The sequence below is a fragment of the Eptesicus fuscus genome, chromosome 17 (genome assembly GCF_027574615.1).
Source record: "Eptesicus fuscus isolate TK198812 chromosome 17, DD_ASM_mEF_20220401, whole genome shotgun sequence".
Classification (NCBI taxonomy): domain Eukaryota; kingdom Metazoa; phylum Chordata; class Mammalia; order Chiroptera; family Vespertilionidae; genus Eptesicus; species Eptesicus fuscus.
Genome location: NC_072489.1, coordinates 49,590,755 through 49,612,688, shown reverse-complemented (window position 1 = coordinate 49,612,688; position 21,934 = coordinate 49,590,755). Strand labels below are relative to the sequence as shown.

The following is a 21,934-nucleotide window of genomic DNA, read 5'->3' as shown; positions in this document are numbered from 1 at the left end:
GTGTCAGACCATACCAGATTACAGCTCTACACAGCCATAAGTGACACACTCAAGGGGCAGATTCAGTGAGCACCAAAGCCCCACTGAAGCAAGTCCTGCTCCACTGGGGTGTCTCCTGCATAGCAGCTCTTCCACTGTAGTCACAGCTGGTCCTCACAGCCAATTGGCCTGGAAGTCAATTCTCCCAGTGACACCAACAGCAATCAAGTCTCAACTACAACAAGATTGCACTCACATCCCACAAAAGGGTGCACCCAGAGCTCCCAGCTCAGGTGACTGGGGAGGCTGAGCCACTGGGCCCTATAGAACACCTACTATACAAGGCTACTCTATCAACTCAAGGAGACATAGCAGCTGTACCCAATACATAGAAACAAACACTGGGAAGCAGTCAAAATGCAGAGACAAAGAAACATGTCACAAATGAAAGAAATGGAAGAAAGCAAACTACTGGACATAGAGTTCAAAACCACAGTTATAAGGTTACTTTAAAATCTTCTAGAAATCTCCAAAGGACTTAGTGAGACTTTCAAGGATCTTAGTGAGAATGCAAAAAAGAAAAGAAAAGGACCAGTCAGAAATTAAGCATACACTGACTGAAATAAAGAATAATATACAGGGATTCAACAGTAGAGTAGAGGATTCTAAGAATCAAATCAACAATTTGAAATATGAGGAAGCAAAAAACACCCAATCAGAATAGCAAAAAGAAATAAGAATCCAAAACTATGAAGATAGTGTAAGGAGCCTCTGGGACAACTTTAAGTTTACCAACATTCTCATTATGAGGTGCCAGAAGAAGAGAAAGATATTGAAAACGTATTTGAAGAAATAATGACAGAAAACTTCCCCTACCTGGTGAAAGAAATAGACTTACAAGTCCAAGAAACACAGAGAGTCCCAAACAAGAGGAACCCAAAGAGGACCACACCAAGACACATCATAATTAAAATGCCAAGGGCTAAAGACAAAGAGATAATCTTAAAAGCAGCAAGAGAAAAGCAGTTAGTTACCTTCAAGGGAATGTCCATATGACTGTCAGCTGATTTCTTAACAGAAACTATGCAGGCCAGAAGGGAGTGGCAAGAAATATTCAAAGTGATGAATAGCAAGGACCTACAACCAAGGTTACTCTACTCAGCAAAGCTATCATTTAGAATTGAAGGTCAGATAAAGAGCTTCACAGACAAGAAAAAGCTAAAGGAGTTCATCACCACCAAACCAGTATTATATGAAATGTTGAAGGGTATTCTTTAAGAAGAGGAAGAAGAAGAAAAAGAAAAATATGAACAACAAAATGGCAACAAATACATACCTATGAACAATTGAATCCAAAAATCAAAATAAACAAATAAGAAATCTAATGAACAGAATAAACCGGTGAATAAAATAGAATCAGAGTCATGGAAATAGAACAGACTGACGATTCTCAGAGGGAAGGGGTGAGGGGCAGGAATATATTAAACGAAGATCGTATATGCATATATGCATTACCTATGGACATAGACAATAGGGTGGTGAAGGCCTGGGGAGGGGCGGGAACCAGGTGGAAGGGGGCAATGGGGGGGGGGGGGGGGAAATGGGACATCTGTAATAATCTCAACAATAAAGACTTAAAATTCAGATGACTTCACTGGTGAATTCTACCAAACATTTAAGAAATTAACCCCAATCGTTCTCAAACTCTCCAAAAAAACTGATGAGGAGGGAACATTTCCTAACTCATTCTATGAGGCTAACATAACCCTGATACCAAAAACACTACAAGAAAACTACAGACCAATACATCCTATGAATATTGATACAAAATCATCAACAAAATCCTGGCACACTGAGTTCAGCAGCATATTAAGCTAATTGTACACCGTGACCAAGTGGCATTTATTCCCAGAATGCAAGAATGGTTCACCATACAAAAGTCAATCAATGCGAGGAAACCAAGATGGCGGCATAGGTTAAACACCTAACCTGCAGCCGGGCACAACAATTTCAAAAATACAACTAGAGGTCAGAACGGACATCGTCCAGAACCACAGGAGAGCTGGCGGACTGAAATGCCCACAGCTGGGGGGAAGGAGAAGGCCACGGGGACAGTCGGGGAAGCCGTAAAAGCCTGAGGTATGGAGAAACGGGCGGAGACACGAGCACACGCGCCTGCGGGGAGGATGGAACCGGAGAGGAGGGGGCGGCTGATGACCTGGCCGGAGTTCACTGGCAGGAAGGAGATAAAGGCTCCGGAGTGAGCTGAGCACCGGCTCCGATTGCACTGACCCCCATTCCGGGCGAACCCCTGGGAAACTCACTCACTGTCGCAACTCCGCCGCCCCCGCCGGCCGCCCGGCCTGGGACGCTGGGGACGCCGCCGCAGCGGCGGCGCCCGGAGCCCGGCGGCCTCCCAGCACCCGTCCCCGCCGCGCAGCCCCCGCGCGCCTGGTCCCGCGGGCCGCGCGCCCCGCACACCGGACGGAGGCCCGGGCGCCCTCTCCGTGCACCTCCCGGCGGCGCTAGACTTCAGTAGAGTTGACTGAATTCAAGGGATTAAAAAGTATAAATTGGGGGGACGCCGCGGCGGCGACGTCCGGAACGCGGTGATGGCGGTGCCTGGAGCTCGGCGGCCGCCCAGCGCCCGTCCCAGCCGCGCAGCCCTCGCGCGCCTGGTTCCGCGGGACGCGCGCACCGCGCACCGGACGGAGGCCCGGGCGCCCTTTCCGTGCACCTCCCGGCGGCGCTAGACTTCAGTAGAGTTGACTGAAATGAAGGGATTAAGAAGTATAAATTGAGAAGTTTGAAAAAGATGGCGGCGGAGGTTAAAGGCTGTTCTGTTGCCTCGCACCCAGCGAAATCGGAGGGGATGAGGTGTGGAGGTGCGTGGGTCTGGCTGGTGGCGGGGGAAAGGGGCTTTTGTTCCAAACCTAAGGGAGATTAGCTCTCCATCACCCTGAAACCCATCTTCTGGCGAACCCCGGGAGACCCAGATGCCTGCGGGGAGAGGCGGGACTCTTGCGGAGGTGCGCCCAGCAATCAGTGTTTGCTGCGCTGGAGTGCGGAACGAGGGGACTTAGATACATGGAAGGCAGAAGGACCAGACTCACAGCCATCGAGGCTCGCCGCACCATGGCCTGTTGGCGCCCTGAGGCCCCGCCCCGCCCTGGGACCCGCCCCGCACGTTTTGAAGACCCGCCCCGCAAGTCTTGCAGACACACCTGCGCCCCAAGCGACGGCTTATGCATGTGGGTGGCCTGCCCTCTGGCAGCGGACCAGATGATCTGCTGTTCTAGTCGGACTGCTCCAGGGCCACTCAGACAGGAGGAAGAAACTACAGTTTTTGCTGTAATCCTTGCTGAGTGCCTAAGGCAGTAGCTGATCTACACCCCATTGGAGACCCAGAAACGAGGGCATCTAGTGGTCTGTGGGAGATGACACCAGATTTCAACCACGTGCATAAGGGACACATTCAACGGGAATATTCAGTGAGCGCCAAAGCCTTGCTGCACCAAGACCCGGCCCATAAACGTGTCTCCTGCACAGCAACTCTTCCTTTATAGACAAAGAGAGCCCCCCCAGTGACACCAACAACAATCAAGACTTAACTATACAAAGGAGGACCAAGATGGAGGCATAGGGCGGAAGCCTGATTGTTGCCTACCACAACAACTTTGAGACTACGACAAGAGAGCAGAGCAGACACCATCCAAGACCACCATAGGGCTGGCTGAGTAGATGCCCTACAACTAGAATAAAAGAGGGGTATGTGGGATGATGCTGATGCCGGTGACCCAAAGACCACACTTTAAGAACTACAGCTCAGGCGACACAAAAGAACTATGGCTCAGGCGATACAACAGCGGCCTGGAACGTGCTCGGCGCAGTTCCCCCGGCGGTCTCCGGCTGAGGGGACGGCTCCACTGGCAGCCAAGCACGGACAGACGAGCCCCTATGAGACATGGGGTGGGAGACTCCGCGCTTGCTGACCTCTGAGTCCGTCAAGAATCTCAACGCCCCGGAAGCGGCCAGGTGCGCATGCTCGGCGACCGGCCACCTATGCAGACCCAAGGGCCGACGCAGCGACGCCAGACTGGCCCACCGCCATGCACCGGGTGCACCGGAACTTCGCCGAGCCGCCGCCCGACGAGTTCTGCAGCAGCCATACTGGAACTCTGGAAGGATGGCCAGGGGAATTGCTGAGGGGGGATTGACCGGCAGGAATTGGGATCGGGAAGACGGGGCCCCGCTGAGACCCGGGTGCGGGCGGGGTTGCGCGCCTCTGGTCTCGGGTGTGGTCACACGCCTCTGGGTATAAGTGAGGCCTCACGTCCCTGGGTCTAGGTGAGGCCACATGCCCCTGGGTCCAGGTGAGGCCGGACTCCGGGTCCGGGTGAGGCCAAGTGCCCCTGGACCCGGATGACGCTGGACCCCATGCCCGGGCGAGGCCAAGCGCCCCTGGGTCTGGGAGAGCCCACACACCCCTGGGTCCAGGCGAGACCATGTGTCCCTGGATCCGGGTGAGGCTGCGTGCACCTAGGCCCGGGTGAGCCCAAGTGGCCCTGGGTCTGGGAGAGGCCAAGCGTCCCTGGGTCCGGGCGAGACCATGTGTCCCTGGATCCGGGTGAGGCCTCGTGCACCTAGGCCCGGGTGAGGCCACGTGCCCCTGGGTCTGGGAGAGGCCAAGTGTCCCTGGGTCCGGGCGAGACCATGCGTCCCTGGATCCGGATGAGGCCTCGTGCACCTAGGCCCGGGTGAGCCCAAGTGGCCCTGGGTCTGGGAGAGGCCAAGCGTCCCTGGGTCCGGGTGAGACCATGTGTCCCTGGATCCGGGTGATGCCTTGTGCACCTAGGCCCGGGTGAGCCCAAGTGGCCCTGGGTCTGGGAGAGGCCAAGCGTCCCTGGGTCCGGGTGAGACCATGTGTCCCTGGATCCGGGTGAGGCCTCGTGCACCTAGGCCCGGGTGAGCCCAAGTGGCCCTGGGTCTGGGAGAGGCCAAGCGTCCCTGGGTCCGGGTGAGACCATGCGTCCCTGGATCCGGATGAGGCCTAGTGCACCTAGGCCCGGGTGAGCCCAAGTGGCCCTGGGTCGGGGAGAGGCCAAGCGTCCCTGGGTCCGGGTGAGACCATGTGTCCCAGGATCCGGGTGAGGCCTCGTGCACCTAGGCCCGGGTGAGCCCAAGTGGCCCTGGGTCTGGGAGAGGCCAAGCGTCCCTGGGTCCGGGTGAGACCATGTGTCCCTGGATCCGGGTGAGGCCTCGTGCACCTAGGCCCGGGTGAGCCCAAGTGGCCCTGGGTCTGGGAGAGGCCAAGCGTCCCTAGGTCCGGGTGAGACCATGTGTCCCAGGATCCGGGTGAGGCCTCGTGCACCTAGGCCCGGGTGAGCCCAAGTGGCCCTGGGTCTGGGAGAGGCCAAGCGTCCCTGGGTCCGGGTGAGACCATGTGTCCCTGGATCCGGGTGAGGCCTTGTGCACCTAGGCCCGGGTGAGCCCAAGTGGCCCTGGGTCTGGGTGAGGCCAAGCGTCCCTGGGTCCGGGTGAGACCATGTGTCCCTGGATCCGGGTGAGGCCTCGTGCACCTAGGCCCGGGTGAGCCCAAGTGGCCCTGGGTCTGGGAGAGGCCAAGCGTCCCTGGGTCCGGGTGAGACCATGTGTCCCTGGATCCGGGTGAGGCCTCGTGCACCTAGGCCCGGGTGAGCCCAAGTGGCCCTGGGTCTGGGAGAGGCCAAGCGTCACTGGGTCCGGGTGAGACCATGTGTCCCTGGATCCGGGTGAGGCCTCGTGCACCTAGGCCCGGGTGAGCCCAAGTGGCCCTGGGTCTGGGAGAGGCCAAGCATCCCTGGGTCCGGGTGAGACCATGTGTCCCAGGATCCGGGTGAGGCCTCGTGCACCTAGGCCCGGGTGAGCCCAAGTGGCCCTGGGTCTGGGAGAGGCCAAGCGTTCCTGGGTCCGGGTGAGACCATGCGTCCCTGGATCCGGATGAGGCCTCGTGCACCTAGGCCCGGGTGAGCCCAAGAGGCCCTGGGTCTGGGAGAGGCCAAGCGTCCCTGGGTGCGGGTGAGACCATGTGTCCCTGGATCCGGATGAGGCCTCGTGCACCTAGGCCCGGGTGAGCCCAAGTGGCCCTGGGTCTGGGAGTGGCCAAACGTTCCTGGTCTGGGTGTGACCATGTGTCCCTGGATCCGAGTGAGGCCTCGTGAACCTAGGCCCGGGTGAGGCCACGTGCCCCTGGGTCTGGGAGAGGCCAAGCGTCCCTGGGTCCGGGTGAGACCATGCGTCCCTGGATTCGGATGAGGCCTCGTGCACCTAGGCCCGGGTGAGCCCAAGTGGCCCTGGGTCTGGGAGAGGCCAAGCCTCCCTGGGTCCGGGAGAGACCATGTGTCCCTGGATCCAGGTGAGGCCTTGTGCAACTAAGCCCGGGTGAGGCCACGTGCCCCTGGGTCTGGGAGAGGCCAAGTGTCCTTGGGTACGGGTGAAGCCAGATCCTGGGTCCGGGTGAGGCCGTGCGCCCCTGGATCCATCCGGGTGAGGCTGGGTCCCAGGCCCGGGTGAGACCACGCGCCCCTTGGGTATGGGTGAGGCCACGTGCCCCTTAGTCCAGGTGACGCCGTGCCCCTGGGATCGGCCGAGACCAAACCAGAGGGAGTCAGACCTCCATTACCACCATTTGTCCACCATCCAGAGCTGAGGGGTCAGTGCTGACATGTACACATAAGGAACTACTGGACATCGAAATTGGGTCTCAAAAGAACTGTTGGTCCAGGGGGAAGCTCGCTACAGATTGATTCATTTGCCTGTTAGCATAAATATTATTGCTCGTCTCACATTCAGTTCTTATTAGTATATATCTAGTGACATTTTATCTCGTTCATCTAGAGGAAATGATGAACAACATAGACTGAGGAACAAGAACAGAACCAGAAGCAAGGAGGCATCGATCGGACTATCGGGCCTCAGAGGGAGGATACGGGAGGGTAGGGGGAGGGTGGGGGGAGGGGGAGAGTTCAACCAAAGGACCTGTATGCATGCATATAAGCCTATCCAATGGTTAAGTTCAACAGGGGATTGGGGCATGTGTGGGGAGAGGGGTGGGATGGGAATGGGGGGATGAGGACAAATATGTGACACCTTAATCAATAAAGAAATTAAAAAAAAAATAAAAATAAAAAAATAAAAAAATAAAAAAAAATAAAAAAAAAGTCAATCAATGCAATACAACAGAATAAATGGGGGAGGGGGGAGGCAGGGGGAGAGAGTGGGGAGACAAACAACACCTACTGTGCTAAGAGGGAAGTCTGGCCCAATGTGACCAAGCTCTCAATTTTCAAGAGAAGCTAGAATTCTGGATTTCCTTCTTTCTCTGAGTCCTTAATCTTCTGATTTTAGTTCATAGCACTTACTAGCTGACATTCTATCTTCTGCACATGTGTCTCCTTGTTCATGTCTATCTCCCAGAAGCTAAGCTAACCTCTGTCCCCCAGGGCATGAGCAGAGCCTGACCCACAGGAGACCTCAATCAACATGAACTGAAACAAACAGGTACAAACAAGAGAGTTGGGCCGGATGATGGATCCTTGTGGTGATGGGAATGCTCTGTATCTTGACTGTATCAATGGCAATATCCTGGTTGTGATACTGGACTCCAGATTTCAAGATGTTACCATTGGGGAAAACTGGGTAAAGGATACGCAGGATCTCTCTGTGTTATTTTATACAATGCATGTTAATCCACCATGATTTCAAAATTAGAAGTTTAATTTTAAAAAGCTTACTAACAATCATTTAAGCAAGCAAACAAATGCCTGAAAGTTCTACTAAAAAATATCTGACCAGTATTATTTTTATTTCCAATTGTTGGGCAGGGGTGGGGAGGGGAGTCAAGAAAAAAACTGACATATATCACTGTTTAAGTTTAAGGCATATAGCATGATGGTTTGATTTACAGATATTGTGAAATGATTACCACAACAGGTTTAGTTAACATCCACCATCTCACATAGATACAATAAAAAAAAAAAGACAAAATGGTTTCACCCCGCGATGAGAACTCTTAGGAATTACTCTCTTAACAACTTCCCTATGTACCATACAGCAGTGTTGACCATAGTTGCCATGCTGTACCTTACATCCCTGAGACTGACTTGCCTTATAACTGGACGTGTGTCCCTTCTGACCCCCTTCCTTCAATCCCCCTGGTCCATGCCTAAGTGAGATCATACAGAATTTGTCCTTCTCTGTCTGGCTTATTTCACGTAGCATAATGCCTTCAAGGTCCATCTGTGTTGTCACAACCTGACCAATATTCCTCAAAACTGAAACTATCACAGACAAGGAGATCAAGGAAACATGACAACTAAATGCCATGTGGGATCCTGGAACAGAAAAAGGACATCAGTGAAAAACTGAGGAAGTCTGAATAATGTCTATAATTTAGACGATAGTGTTGTACCCAATGTCAATGTCTCAGTTTTGACAAATGTACCTTAGTAATGTAAGGCAGTAACATTAGGGGAAGCTGGGTAAAGGGTAGATGAGAACTCTCTGTAGTACTTTTGCAACTTTGTAACACACACACACACACACACACATACATACATACATAATACACACACACACACACACACATATATATATATATATATATATATATATATATATATATATATATAATTTCAGAGAGAAAAGGAGAGAGAAACATCAATGATGAGAATCACTGATTGGCTGCCTCCTGCATACCCCCTACTGGGGATCGAGCCCAAAACCTGGGTATGTGCCCTTGACCGGAATCGAACCCGGGACCCTTCGGTCCGCAGGCCGATGCTCTATCCACAGAGCCAAACCAGCTAGGGCCCAACTTTTTATTAAATCTAAAACTAGTCCAAAATTGAAGTGAGTTTTTTTTTTAATGTAGGGTTAGAAGAAAAACGTCCAATAATGCACCAGGTAGTTAACTAGAACTGTGTGTGCTTATCTTTTCAGATAAAGATCATGTAAATCTGAGCAATAAAAAAGTTGGGGAGTACCACCTATAAACAATTTGCTGTAGTTTAAATCCACAATCCCTCAGCCAAAATCCTTGGGGCCAGATTTGCTTTGGAATTTAGAATCTCTTTGATTTCAAAGAAGAAGCATGGCACATGTGCTGTGCATTCAATCCCATTGGGGTCCAAGGGCGGCATTTATCATCAAACATATGGACATTTCTTTAGCAAGAACATGAACCGTCACACCATGTAGGATAAATAGAGACCACAAACAGCCACCCGCCCTTTGTAAGACTGTGTTGCAAAATAATTTTGCTAAAAACTTTCAGTTTTCAGAATTATTCAGAAATTCAAAATAGTCGATAGGGGGTTGTGAACTGGATTAACAGGATTCCAAATAAATAAAGCTTTTGATTTTTAATGTTAGACTTCCAAATTTCTAAACATTATTATCACCTTAATATCTCTCTCTCTCTCTCTCTCCACACACACACACACACACACACATTTAGGAGTAGCACTCAATTCAGAGACAACAAGGGGTGGGGGAGGGGGGTTTCTAGAATGTTGATAACATTTCATTTCTTAATCCAGGACTGGTTAGAATGGTGAAGATACGATGAACTATGCACGTACAATTTGGCCACTATTCTGAATTATGTTAAATGTTAACAGGACTTTTTTTCAGAAGCAGCAATCATCACAGAATTAAATTTAAAGCCACAACATGTTAACACTGCAAGAGTCTTCTGTCATTTAAGATACGTAGTACTGTTTCCTGGGTTCCCAGAGTGGTGAAGTGATCTGCCCGAGATCACACAGCATGGTGGTGAGAGAGCGGAGACCCCTCGCCTGCCTTCTAATGCAGGGTTCTTTTTTATAATGCTAAAACATGAGATTTCTGTTTCAAACATTTGTTCTACAATGTGTTACTAATTAACTGGGAAAACTTGTAATACCATCACATTGGAGTTAATACCACAACATTTTTTGCTCATTTAGATTTATTTTTTCCCATGAAATTACTGAACTGATGTCTGGATCAGATGTCTGTTTAATTTGGTGTAACTGTACTTCCCTCTAATAATGCATGAAACCATCAATGACCATAAATACGATCTGAGAGTTCTGCCACATCAACCAACCTAATCATTCAGCTATAAATATATCATGAATGATTTAAACCACATTGATTGGGTTCATTGTTTTTTGTTATGGTTTTTTTTTAAGCCCTAACCGGGTTGGCTCAGTGGATAGAGTGTCGGCCTGCGGACTCAAAGGTCCCAGGTTCGATTCTGGTCAAGGCATGTATCTTGGTTGCGGGCACATCTCCAGTAGGGCATGTGCAGGAGGCAGCTGATCGATGTTTCTCTCTCATCGATGTTTCTAACTCTCTATCCCTCTCCCTTCCTCTCTGTAAAAAATCAATAAAAATATATATTTTTTAAAAAGAACATAGCTTAATGCTTTCTCCCACTGGAAATGTAAATGATGGAGGAAGAGGCACACAAGCAGAAAATTCCCAGTGCCAGGCATCTATGAAAACCTGGTTCTCTCAGATTGAAATGTAACTCCCATAGAAGAAAAAACACAGTCAAATCAGAGGTTCTCAACTGGCTTTCAAAGTGTGAACCCCTAAAGTGTGTGTGTGTGTGTGTGTGTGTGTGTGTGTGTGTGTGTGTGTGTGTGTGTAGGCCCTTCCCTTCATCAGAATCTTAGAGGGAGCCCTGGCCTTGGGTAAAGGAGGGGTGAGGGAAAGAATCAGTGGCCACTATAAGTAAATAAAGGAAAGTGAAGTCTGGGAGCGACACCCCTAGTTTCCAGGGCAGGTTTTACAAAATATCTAAACAGCCCTGCCAACGCCCCTTGGACACTCGGGACAGCCCCGTGAGGCAGGCAGGTAGCGCTGGTTTCCTTTTGCAGGTGAGGACAATAAAGAACTTGTCAACGCTCAGTGGCTAACATGTGTGGATGCAAGACACTGGGAACTGGCACTTAAACTAAGTTCTAGGCACATCAGTCTCAAGCACTGCTGAGGACTAACGGGGTCTCTCGAATGTTCTCCCATCAGGTCAGCCCACACCATTGTGTTTTTAAAACAAAGCTCTTCTGCCCTAGCTGGTTTGGCTCAGGGGAGAGAGCATCAGCCTGCAGACCAGAGGGTCCCAGGTTCAACTGTGGTCAAGGGCACGTCCCTTGGTTGCAGGCTCCTCCCAGGCCCGGGCCCTGGTCCAGGCGTGTGCAGGAGGCAACCAGTCAATGTGTTTCTCTCACATGGATGTTCACTCTGTCTTTCCCTCTCTCTTCCACTCTCTCTAAAAGATCAATGGGAAAATACCCTCTGATAAGGATGAATAACAACAACAACAACAACAAAAAAGATCTTACATTGTATAAAAGTATGATAGAAATGCAATTTTCAGTGCATGAGTGTTAATTTACTTTATACAGCAATTTAATAAAAAATAGTGCCTTTTTCTTCTCCATACCCTCTCTCCACCCAAGGCTAGCTCACATCCAAACTTTATTTTCCATCCTCCTTCCAGCCATTCCTTTGTAGGTACTGAAACCCACCAGTGGTAGAAATACCTCTCCCTCTGTGCCTTCCGCACCAAAAGCTGGGCGTCTTTTCCTGCCCACCCCCCGCAAAGGGCTCTCCTCACTTCTTCACCTCTCACTATGGACTACTAGGGACTTGCTACCCAAAATAGCAAAGGGAAAAAAAACATTCCACCACCCTTTCCTATCTAGGTGTTCAAATGCCAGAGCTATCTTCCAGCTACCCTATGACCATTCTGAACACGGACACAGCTGTCAACAGAAGAACAGAAAACAAGAAGGTCCTGCGAGTTTGACCTGACAGAAGACAAATTTGTCACCAGTCTCCAAGTCGAAAATAGATCACCCACCGCTCAGAAGGGCACAGGGCTCTTTTCCACTCTTATCTCCCAGGCCTCCAGCGGTTACATGAAATGCCCGCCAAGGACATGATGACAATGACTCTGTAAGGTTACGTGGGAAAGTGCCGAGCTTCCTACGTGATCACAAACCCAGGCAGGACTGGAAGGGCCCACACAACATTTTTTCCCCCAAAACCAACAGCTGGTCCAATGGCCTCCTTTTACACACAAGCAAACCCAGTCTTCACATCATTTCCAACAAACGGAGTGAATTTATTCCCAAAGGTCTAGTTTTAGCACAGGTTCCTGGGTCTTCCCAGAGGCAGACCCAGGAACCTGTGCTAAAACTAGACCTTTGGGAATAAATTCACTTCTCAAGATGTCAGGATCTACCACAATCATCCAGATACGACACAATCGTTCTCTACCTTTCTCCTTCATATTACATTGGTGGAGTGACTCTTTTGGTGGCCCTAAGATTCAAGAGACCTACAGCTCACTCAAGCATGGGACTTTATTATTATTTTTATTTATCTTAGAGAGATGGAGGGAGGGTGGGAGGGAGAGAGAGAGAGAGAGAGAGAGAGAGAGAGAGAGAGGAGAGAGAGAGAGAAACATCCGTTTGTTGTTTCATTTACTTATACATTCATTGGTTGCTTCCTGTATGTGCTGTGACCGAGGATCGAACCACAACCTTGATATATTGGGATGATGCCCAAACCAGTGGTCGGCAAACTCATTAGTCAACAGAGCCAAATATCAACAGTACAACGATTGAAATTTCTTTTGAGAGCCAAATTTTTTAAACTTAAACTTCTTCTAACGCCACTTCTTCAAAATAGACTCGCCCAGGCCGTGGTATTTTGTGGAAGAGCCACACTCAAGGGGCCAAAGAGCCGCATGTGGCTTGCGAGCTTGCCGACCACGGCCTTAACCAAGTGAACTACCCAGCCAGGGCCTTGAGCCTGGGCTCTTTTAGGCTGCTGCAAAGAGAGTGAAATCAACACATAGTGAAAGTCTGTGGTTCCCTTTTGTAATTTATTTTTAAGTACGAGTAGCTCAGCTTCTCATCCAATTTGACATCTCAGGAGAGATGAAAATGTTCGTAGAAAAAGCATGCCAAGTTTTGAATGCAGTTTCTCAGTGACTAGTGGGAACCTGCCTGAACTTCCAAGGACTCTGTAGCACACACATTTCTACCCTAAAGAAGGTACACATTAAGCTGCAATTTATGAGGCTCTGTCTGTCAGTGAATTCTGTAACAGCAAGATCAGAAGCTCCCCCGTTTTTTTCTGACTTTAACAATGTCTTGGGCAAATGATAATTCTATTCTTTCGGGTTTGTGTGTATGTGTTTCCTTAACTGATAGTCTGGGAGAATTCTTTCTATGAATTTCTTTCAAGGCCGAGTAAATTTACTCACCCTTCCCCCAAAAATGAATTAGTTAAAATAATCTTTCAAAGTGAGGGATACAGCCCTGTTCTTAGTCACAGTACATGCTCTGATTTTTCTCTCTTCCATCGCCATCAAAAAGCCCTGTGTAAAGAACATTTCCTGAAATCATTTAAAGGGCTAACAAAAATGTAAGAGTCACACTCATTGGCTGTTCACCTAATATTCCATGCGGTTACTAAAGGAATCATTTTAATGATGGGGAGTCATAGAAGTTTCTCCTACTTTAGAAAGCTGACTCAACACGTTAATTTTGTGTTTAAAAAGAGATCAAACGGCTCATATTTTGGAAGCCTGTTTGGCTTTCTAATTGAGCCATTTAAGTTGACATTTTACTTTTATCTAGAAATGTGCCTACAAAAGCAATGAAATTCTATTCACTTTAAACTCTGCACCTAAGCCAGGTTTTTACGCTTAACATCTCCCAACAAACAGAATAAAAAAAGGAGCTCTTAAGAGCAATTGTGAGTGTTAGATGACACTCACAATTCAAACCTGACCTGGCATGTACCCGAAAATACTACAAACTCCTCCTCCACCCAACAAGATTCGTGGAAACCAATTACCCAGCACCCAACAGGCTCCAACCGCCCTCAGGCTGACCTCCCACTGCAACTCAGCCACCTGCGTGGTAGATTGCCCAGTGCTCGGGCTGAAAGACACTAATAACTGCCTTCTTCCATTAACAAGTTAATGAAGAGCGACCTATTAGGTCTGAGGCCACCGGATGCCCACAAGTAAACGAAAGCCAACTATGAAATCTAGAAGGTGGTCAAGTGTTAAATGAGACCAAAGTCCAAAAGAGGCGGTATTTGGCAGCCACCTCAAAAATGGGGAATATCCTCATCCAAAAACTGAAAAAAAATATCTATGAGTTTTTACTGATATAAATAAATTAACGGGGAAGAAAGAGCAGCTCTTCCTTAGAAGAGAATTCCAGTTAATAAATGTAGAAGACAAGAGTGAAACAGAAATTCAGCATCAGAACCACAGCAGTAACTGCTGCAGGCAAGCTCCACCAAGAGGAGCTCAGATTAGCAGGCAGGAGTTTCAGGAGAAACAAGATATTTGCATAACCTTACAGGATCTCCCTGGAGATATTCTTAATCCCACAGGGGGAGAAAATCAACCTTTACCTTTACAGTTAATACCACCTTACCCAAGCGATTAAGTGATGCACTGACATGGCATGTCCCTTCTGTGGGACTCTTATTTTAAAATGCATAAGTTCAATCTGGTCATGAGAACATATCAGAGGAAATCTATGTTCTTTTTACAGCAGGGGTTGCAAGACTACAGCTCGAGGGCCAATCTGGACCTCTGCCTATTTTCATAAGTGAAGTTATACTGGAACATAGTCACACCCATTCGTTTACATGTTGTCTAAGGTTGTTTTCATGCTTCAGCATAAAGCTGAGTTGCTGCAACAGAGACCATATGGCCTGCAAAGCCGAAAATATTTATTATCTGGCCCTTGACAGAAAAAGTTGACTGGTCTTTGTTTTAAAAAATAACTGGCCAGCCCTAACTGGTTTGGCTCAGTGGATAGAGCGTCAGCCTGCGGACTCAAAGGTCCCAGGTTCGATTCCGGTCAAGGGCATGTACCTTGGTTTCGGGCACATCCCCAGTAGGAGGTGTGCAAGAGGCAGCTGATCGATGTTTCTCTCTCATTGATTTTTCTAGCTCTCTATCCCTCTCCCTTCTTCTCTGTAAAAAATCAATAAAATATATGTTTTAAAAAATAACTGGCCAGTACTCTTCAAAAGTGTCAAGGTCACCCTGGCCAGTGTGGCTCAGTGGTACAGTATCGGCCAGCACACCAAAGGGTCAAGGGTTCGAATCCCAGTCAAGGGCAGGTACCTGGGTGGCAGGTTTTTTCCCCAGCCCCAAGTCAGGGAGTGTGAGGTAGGCAACTGATCAATGTGTCTCTCTCACATCGGTGTCTCTTCTCTTTTCTTCTCTTCCACTCTCTAAAAATCACTGGGGAAAAATATCCTCTGGTGAGAATTTTAAAAAAGACAAGTTCGTGAAAGACAAGGAAAGACTGAATTGTCATACACTGGACAAGGCTATGAAAATGTGACAACTAAATGTCATGTGGGATCCTGGATTGCATCCTGGAATAGGAAAAAGAAACATTTATGGAATAACTGCTAAAATCCAAAAAATAAAAATCTGTATTTGGTGACTAGCATTGCACCAATATTCCTTTCTTGGTTTTGATACATGTATCGAGGTTATGCAGGATGTTAACACTAGGGGAAGCTGAGTGACAAGCACACAGAAACTCTCTGTGCTAAATTATCTATATTATAAAAACCCAGTGGCCCTAATGCTATAACAGCCAAAGACCTGAGTGGGTGGGCGGGGCTGCATGATTTCGTGTGCTGGGCTTCTATATAATAAAAGCCTAATATGCTAAGTGTTCGGACGTCCAGTTGGTCATTCAACCAATCAAAGCATAATATGCTAATGATATGCTAAGGCCACTCAACAGCTTGCTATGATGTGCAATGACCACCAGGGGGCAGACAGTCAACTGGTCGACCAGTCACTATGACATGAATTGACTAGCAGGTGGCAGACGCTCCAACCAGTAAGTTAGCTTACTGCTGGGGTCCAGCCGATCGGGACTGAGCAAGACAGGCTGGACACACCCTGAAGCCCTTCTGCAGTCCCTCCCTAGCTGGCCAACCTTCCACATCCCTCCCCAGCTCCAATCATGCACTGGTGGAGTCCCTCAGCCTGGCCTGTGCCCTCTTACAATCTGGGAACCCTTGGGGGATGTCAGAGAGCCAGTTTCAGCCCACTGGTGGAATAACCAGTTGCTATGACACACACTGACCACCAGGGGCAGACGTTCAATGCAGGAGCTGCCCCCTGGTGGTCAGTGCACTCCCACAGGGGGAGCACTGCTCAGCCAGAAGCCAGGCTCATGGCTGAAGAACGCAGCAGTGGTGGCGGGAGCCTTTCCTGCCTCCGCAGCAGTGCTAAGGATGTCCAACTGATGGCTTAGGAAGCAGGCCTAAGCCATCAGTGGAACATCCCTTGAGGGCTCCTGAACTGCGAGAGGGCGCAGGCCAGCTGGGGAACTGCCCCCCCCCCACCCCCGTGCATGAATTTCATGCACCGGGCCTCTAGTTTCAAAATAAAAAGCTAGAAAGAACTGCAATGCAACCCCTAAGCTGGGTCTGAGGCTGAGGGAGCGGCAGCAGCCGTGTCGAAGCCAGCATCACCTCTCAAAGTTTGTCTTTATGGGGCTTAAAGGCAACTGTGAAAATAAGTCCAGCATCACGGACACTCCATGCCCAGGACCTGACAGCAGACAGGATTAGCAGAAGGGATTCCTTGCTTTAACCAACACTCCCTTTAAAAAATATAGTATAGCATGGGGATCCCTGTACTTCAGGTACTACACAGAAGGGTATACTTGGACGTCTAAGGCTCCCCTGCTGTCTCTCAAAGCCTACACGAGTCCTAAGAGATAGGCGGACCCAGGATTTTCTTAGAAGTGTCTGCCGGGGAGGTTCGAGCCCACCCACAGCAGAGGAGACGGGTCTGACAGCAGAGAGAGATAGTGCCTCCCAGGACACAGGAACAGTTCTGTCCACAGCTCCTCGTGCAGCCCTGACCAAGGAGTGAAATGCCTTCTGTAGATGTTTCCCCTCATCATTCACTCGTGGCTGCCCTGCGTGGTCAGCTAGGACCGTGAGGGAAGCTACCCCATCAAGCAACTGCCCCAACAGAACATGCCACATGGAGTCAAGATTTTTCATGAATTACTTCCAAAGTGTTGAGTGCAGTTCAGGGCAACTTCCCTGTTCTGTTCATTAAACTTTGGGACATTGAAACACAGGCCAGGGGAGATGACCGGATAGAAAACATAGTTCTATTCACTTACCTCCCAGCCTACAAAAATGCAAAAAAAAAAAAAAAAAGATTTTTCACGAGTTTTAAAACGCAAATCACGTCTACAATTTTGCCGGAGCAGAGAGAACAGAGACAGAGATTGCGAGAAAGAAGTGGAAAGAAGAGAGGAGCAAAGGGAACGGGGCCAGGCTGGGAGCACACAGGGGGAGCAGGAAGTGAGAATGGGAGGGAAGCTCTCCCCTGCAAGGGGCAGCTGGGCAAAGTGGCCCCCAGGAAACACCTGTCTCCCCCCAGCCTTACTGAGCACCCCAGTCTAAGGGGGCCAAGCTGGAGGGAAGAGCAAGGTCCCCCCAAGCCGAGCCATGGAAGGTGGGTCAGCCTCCCCCAGGCACCCACCGCTCCCAGCCCCCAGGTGAGCCGTCGCTGTGACCTGGAGCCCAGGCTGGCTCACCCTGTGGGTGAGTCCCAGCGCTGGCCAAATACCCTTGGCAGATCCCGGCTCACAGCTGAACATGCAACCCAGCAAGGCCGAGGCCATCCATCAAGGGAGCCAGGTGAGTGGAAACACGATGGAGCTGCGAGAGGGAGGCTCCTACCACCTTTTTAGCTGACAGTGCTCCCCCCACCCCCCACTCGGAGAGAAATGAACCCCTGTGGTGGGGGAAAAGCGGGCAGTGGCCAGTGCCATCTGGAGAAGGAGGAGGAGGGTTTTATGAATGGGCCATCTGGACAGGAAGACAGCCCCGGGCCTTCCCTGGCTGGGCCGTCCCTCCTCCCTCAGGAAATTCCTTCAGCCCCATCTGCTGGGAAGGAGGCAACACACCCAGGGAGCAAACCCACCACCCACTCCCGGGCTTCTGCCCCCACCAAGAACATTCCAGTGGTTTTGCCAAGCAAACTCATGGCTTTCCCTCCGGGCAGCCTGCATGACAACAGGTGCCCGCCTCTAAAGCCACCACTCACAGTTTCTGGGTTCTATTGTTTTTAAAGTCTGTATCATTGGTTTTCAAGACATTTAAAACAGGGGTGTCCTCCTATTGGAGGCTGAAAGGGGGCAGGGTCCGTGTAGAGATGAAATAAAGTCCGAGGTGCTCTCGGCTGCCTCTGGCATGACAGGGCAGGAGCTGTGAATGACAGTCACCAAATGCCTGACTCTGTGGCCATCTGTGGGCCGGCCTGTCTGCCTGGCTGGAAGTGTGTGTGCATGTGCCTCAGTCTGTCAGGGCCGGAGGAAGACAGACCTGCGTTCCCACTGTGGCCAAGCCCTCCCTCAGAAACAGCCAAGCTGAAGCAGGACAGACCTCCAGCCCTCTACATCCACCTGCTCAGTCCTCCCACCTCGCCCTCGGAGACCATCTGAGGGTTCACAAAGCACATTTGACTTTCAAAACCATGAGTAGGACACCAAGACACAGGGGGTTACACATGACATGCCCACCTGAAAGAACTATAATAACAGAAGCCATAGCAACTTAACAACAAAAATGACAGCGTGCTATGTGCCAGGTACTGTGCTAACCACCTTAGCCTCCATCCCTGCTCCAACCCTGGGAGGAAGAGAGGAGTGTTTACAGATGAGACACAGAGGCTCCATTTTATAGATGAGAAAACTGAGGCTCGAGAAGGGCAAATGTCCTGCCGGAGTGCACACTGCTACCTAGCGGAGTGTTCTGGAGTTGAACCCCGAACCTGCCCACTTACCCACTATGAAATCTCCTTGTCTCTGACCACAGTGGCAGCCCCACAGGAACTCATCTGTGCTCTGGGCCTTGAGTAGCATAAATCGGGTCATTCCAGGAGTCAGTGGTATTGCTGAGCCTGGAACTTTCAGACTCCAGGCCCAGTGTGCCTTCTACTGTACCATGAATATGTTGTCTTTATTTTTTTAACATTTTTTTTTATTTTTTTTTTATTTCACAGAGGAAGGGAGAGGGATAGAGAGAAACATCCATGATGAGAGAGAATCATTGACTGGCTGCCTCCTGCAAGTCCCGATAGGATGGAGCCCGCAACCTGGGCATGTGCCCTGACCTGGAATCAAACTATGACCTCTTGGTTCATAGGTCAACACTCAACCACTGAGCCATGCTGGCCGAGTGATATTTTTCTTAATTAAATTTATTGGGGTGATATCCTACCTAATAAAAGAGTAATATGCAAATTGACCATACCTTTGCTACACCCACCAGCCACGCCACACCCACCAGCCAATCAGAGCGAATATACAAATAAACCCAACCAAGATGACTACAGCCACAGAGAGCAGGAGGGAGGCTTGGGTTTCCCAGGCAACGGAGGAAGCCAAGCTTTCCGCCTGCCCTTGCTGGGCCTAAGCCTCCACTCAAGGCTACAAAGTTTCAATTATAGAAGGTAAACAAATCCAAACAGAAATGGTGGCAGCCACGGAGCTGGAAAGAACAGGAGGCTAGGGTTGCCCTGGCCAGCCTAGGCCTCCATTCCAGGCTACAAAGTTTCAATTATAGAAGGTAAATAAACCCTAAAAAGAAATGGCTGCTGCCACAGAGCAAGCAGAAGGCTTGGCTCTGCTCCAGGCTACAAAGTTTCAATTGTAGAAGGTAAATAAATTCCAGATACCAGGGCCTCTGCTTGGGTTGCCAGGGGTCATGGCTGGCCTGCAAACCACCACAGGCCCCTCTCTCAGGCCGCTCCACGCCCCAAGGGAACCCCCACCCTGATCCAGGACACCCTTCAGGGCAAACCAGCTGGCCCCCACCAGTGCACCAGGCCTCTATCCTATCTAATAAAAGAGTAATATGCAGATTGACCATCACTCCAACACACAAGATCATGATAGCTGCCCCCATGTGGTCAAAGATCCTGCCCCCATGTGGACACAAGATGGCCACCACAAGATGGCCAGCAGGGGAGGGCAGTTGGGAGGCACCAGGCCTGCAAGGGAGGGCAGTTGAGAGGGACCAGGCCTTCAAGGGAGGGCAGTTGGAGGCGATCAACCCTGCAGGGGAGGGCAGTTAGGGGTGACCAGGCCAGCAGAGGAGGGAAGTTGGGGGCAAACAAGGCTGGCAGGGGAGCAGTTAGGCATCAATCAGGCTGGCATGGGAGTTGTTAGGGGGTGATCAGGCTGGCTGGCAGAAGCGGTTAGGGGCAATCAGGAAGGCAGGCAGGCGAGCAGTTGGGAGCCAGCAGTCCTGGATTGTGAGAGGGATGTCTGACTGCCCATTTAGGCCCAGCAGTCAGACATCCCTCAAGGGGTCCCAGATTGGAGAGGGTGCAGGCTGGGCTGAGGGACACCCCATCCCCCCGTGCACGAATTTCGTGCACTGGGCCTCTAGTCTATATTATAAAAACCCAGTGGCCCTAACACTGTAACAGCCAAAGATCTGCGTGGGTAGGCAGGGCTGGGCGATTTCATGCGCTGGACTTCTATATAATAAAAGCCTAATATGCTAAGTGTCCGATCGTCCAGTTGGCTCCCCCTCCATGCACGAATTTCGTGCACCGGGCCTCTAGTTGGTTAATAAAATGATATAGGTTTCAGGTGTATAACTCTATAACACGTCATCTGTATATTGTATTGTATGTTCACCACCCTAAGTCAAGTCTCCTTCCATCACCATTTGTCCCCCCTTTGCCCTCTCCCTCCTCCATCCTCCTAACCCCCTTCCCTTCTAGTAATCACCATACTATGGTCTATGAGTTGCTGTTGTTTTTGTTTCATTCCTTCACCTTTTTCACCCAGGCCCCCAAACCCCTCCCCTCAGACAGCTGGCTGTCCATCTACCTTCTATACCTATGAGTCTCTTTCTTTTTTCTTTTCTTTTTTTTAATATATTTTATTGATTTTTTTTTTTTACAGAGAGGATGGGAGAGGGATAGAGAGTTAGAAACATCGATGAGAGCGAAACATCGATGAGCTGCCTCCTGCACACCCCCTACTGGGAATGTGCCTGCAACCAAGGTACATGCCCTTGACCTGGAATCGAACCTGGGACCCTTCAGTCTGCAGTCCGATGCTCTATCCACTGAGCCAAACCCGTTAGGGCCCTATGAGTCTCCTTCTACTTTGTTCATTAGCAAATATGAAGTGGTTCTACCCCAAAACGTCCTCCTGCTGTCTATCTCTTCTGACATGAAATTTGGACCTAGAAACACTCTTTAAGGCTGTCAAGCCCAACCCCTTCATATTTGAAGTCTCCGGGAAGCCAAGCTCAGTGACCAAAGGAGCAGCCGCAGGGCAGAGAGGAGAACCCCGGACGCACTCAAGGATGCTTCCCAGAACCGAACTGCCTCTTCCCAAGATGAGCAATGAGGGAGCAGCCACCCGATCAGACGTGTTCACGGTGGCCCTGACTCAGGAGGTCCATTCTACAGTGACACTGCAGTGGGTGTGATGCGGCTTTAACTAAAGCGACCAAACTGTGAGAAGATTCACTGCTCATGGTCTCGGCATAGCCATGGAATCAAATTCTGTCTCCTGAAGCAGAATTCCATTTAGTGCCACTTCACTGGATAATTAATGTCAACTTGATGTATTTAACTTCCTTGACACCTACACACTTTTTTGCATAATCACTTTTAATCTTTGCTCTTTGGTGTTTGTGTGGGGGAGGGATTGTTTGTTTGTTTGTTTGTTTGATTACTTTAATAGGATTCTGTTTTGTATGAATAAGCTTTTCAGTATTCCCATAGCTCTATTCCCCTGCCTTGGATTGAAAGAAATCCTTTCTTTTTCTTCATATTATTTATCTCAATGCATGTTTTTATAGTTAT

The 21,934-nt window shown here is 49.7% G+C and overlaps 1 protein-coding gene and 1 non-coding gene across 2 annotated transcripts in view; one reads left to right on the top strand and one right to left on the bottom strand.

The window, feature by feature from the left end:
• RBM20 (RNA binding motif protein 20) overlaps nucleotides 1-21,934 on the bottom strand; it is a 186,678-nt gene that overhangs the window by 130,445 nt on the left and 34,299 nt on the right. The gene's annotated exons all lie outside the window — the stretch shown is intronic.
• On the top strand, nucleotides 17,099-17,232 carry LOC114232565 (small nucleolar RNA SNORA36 family). Its single transcript, XR_003618637.2, has one exon. It is a non-coding gene; the product is annotated as a small nucleolar RNA SNORA36 family (small nucleolar RNA).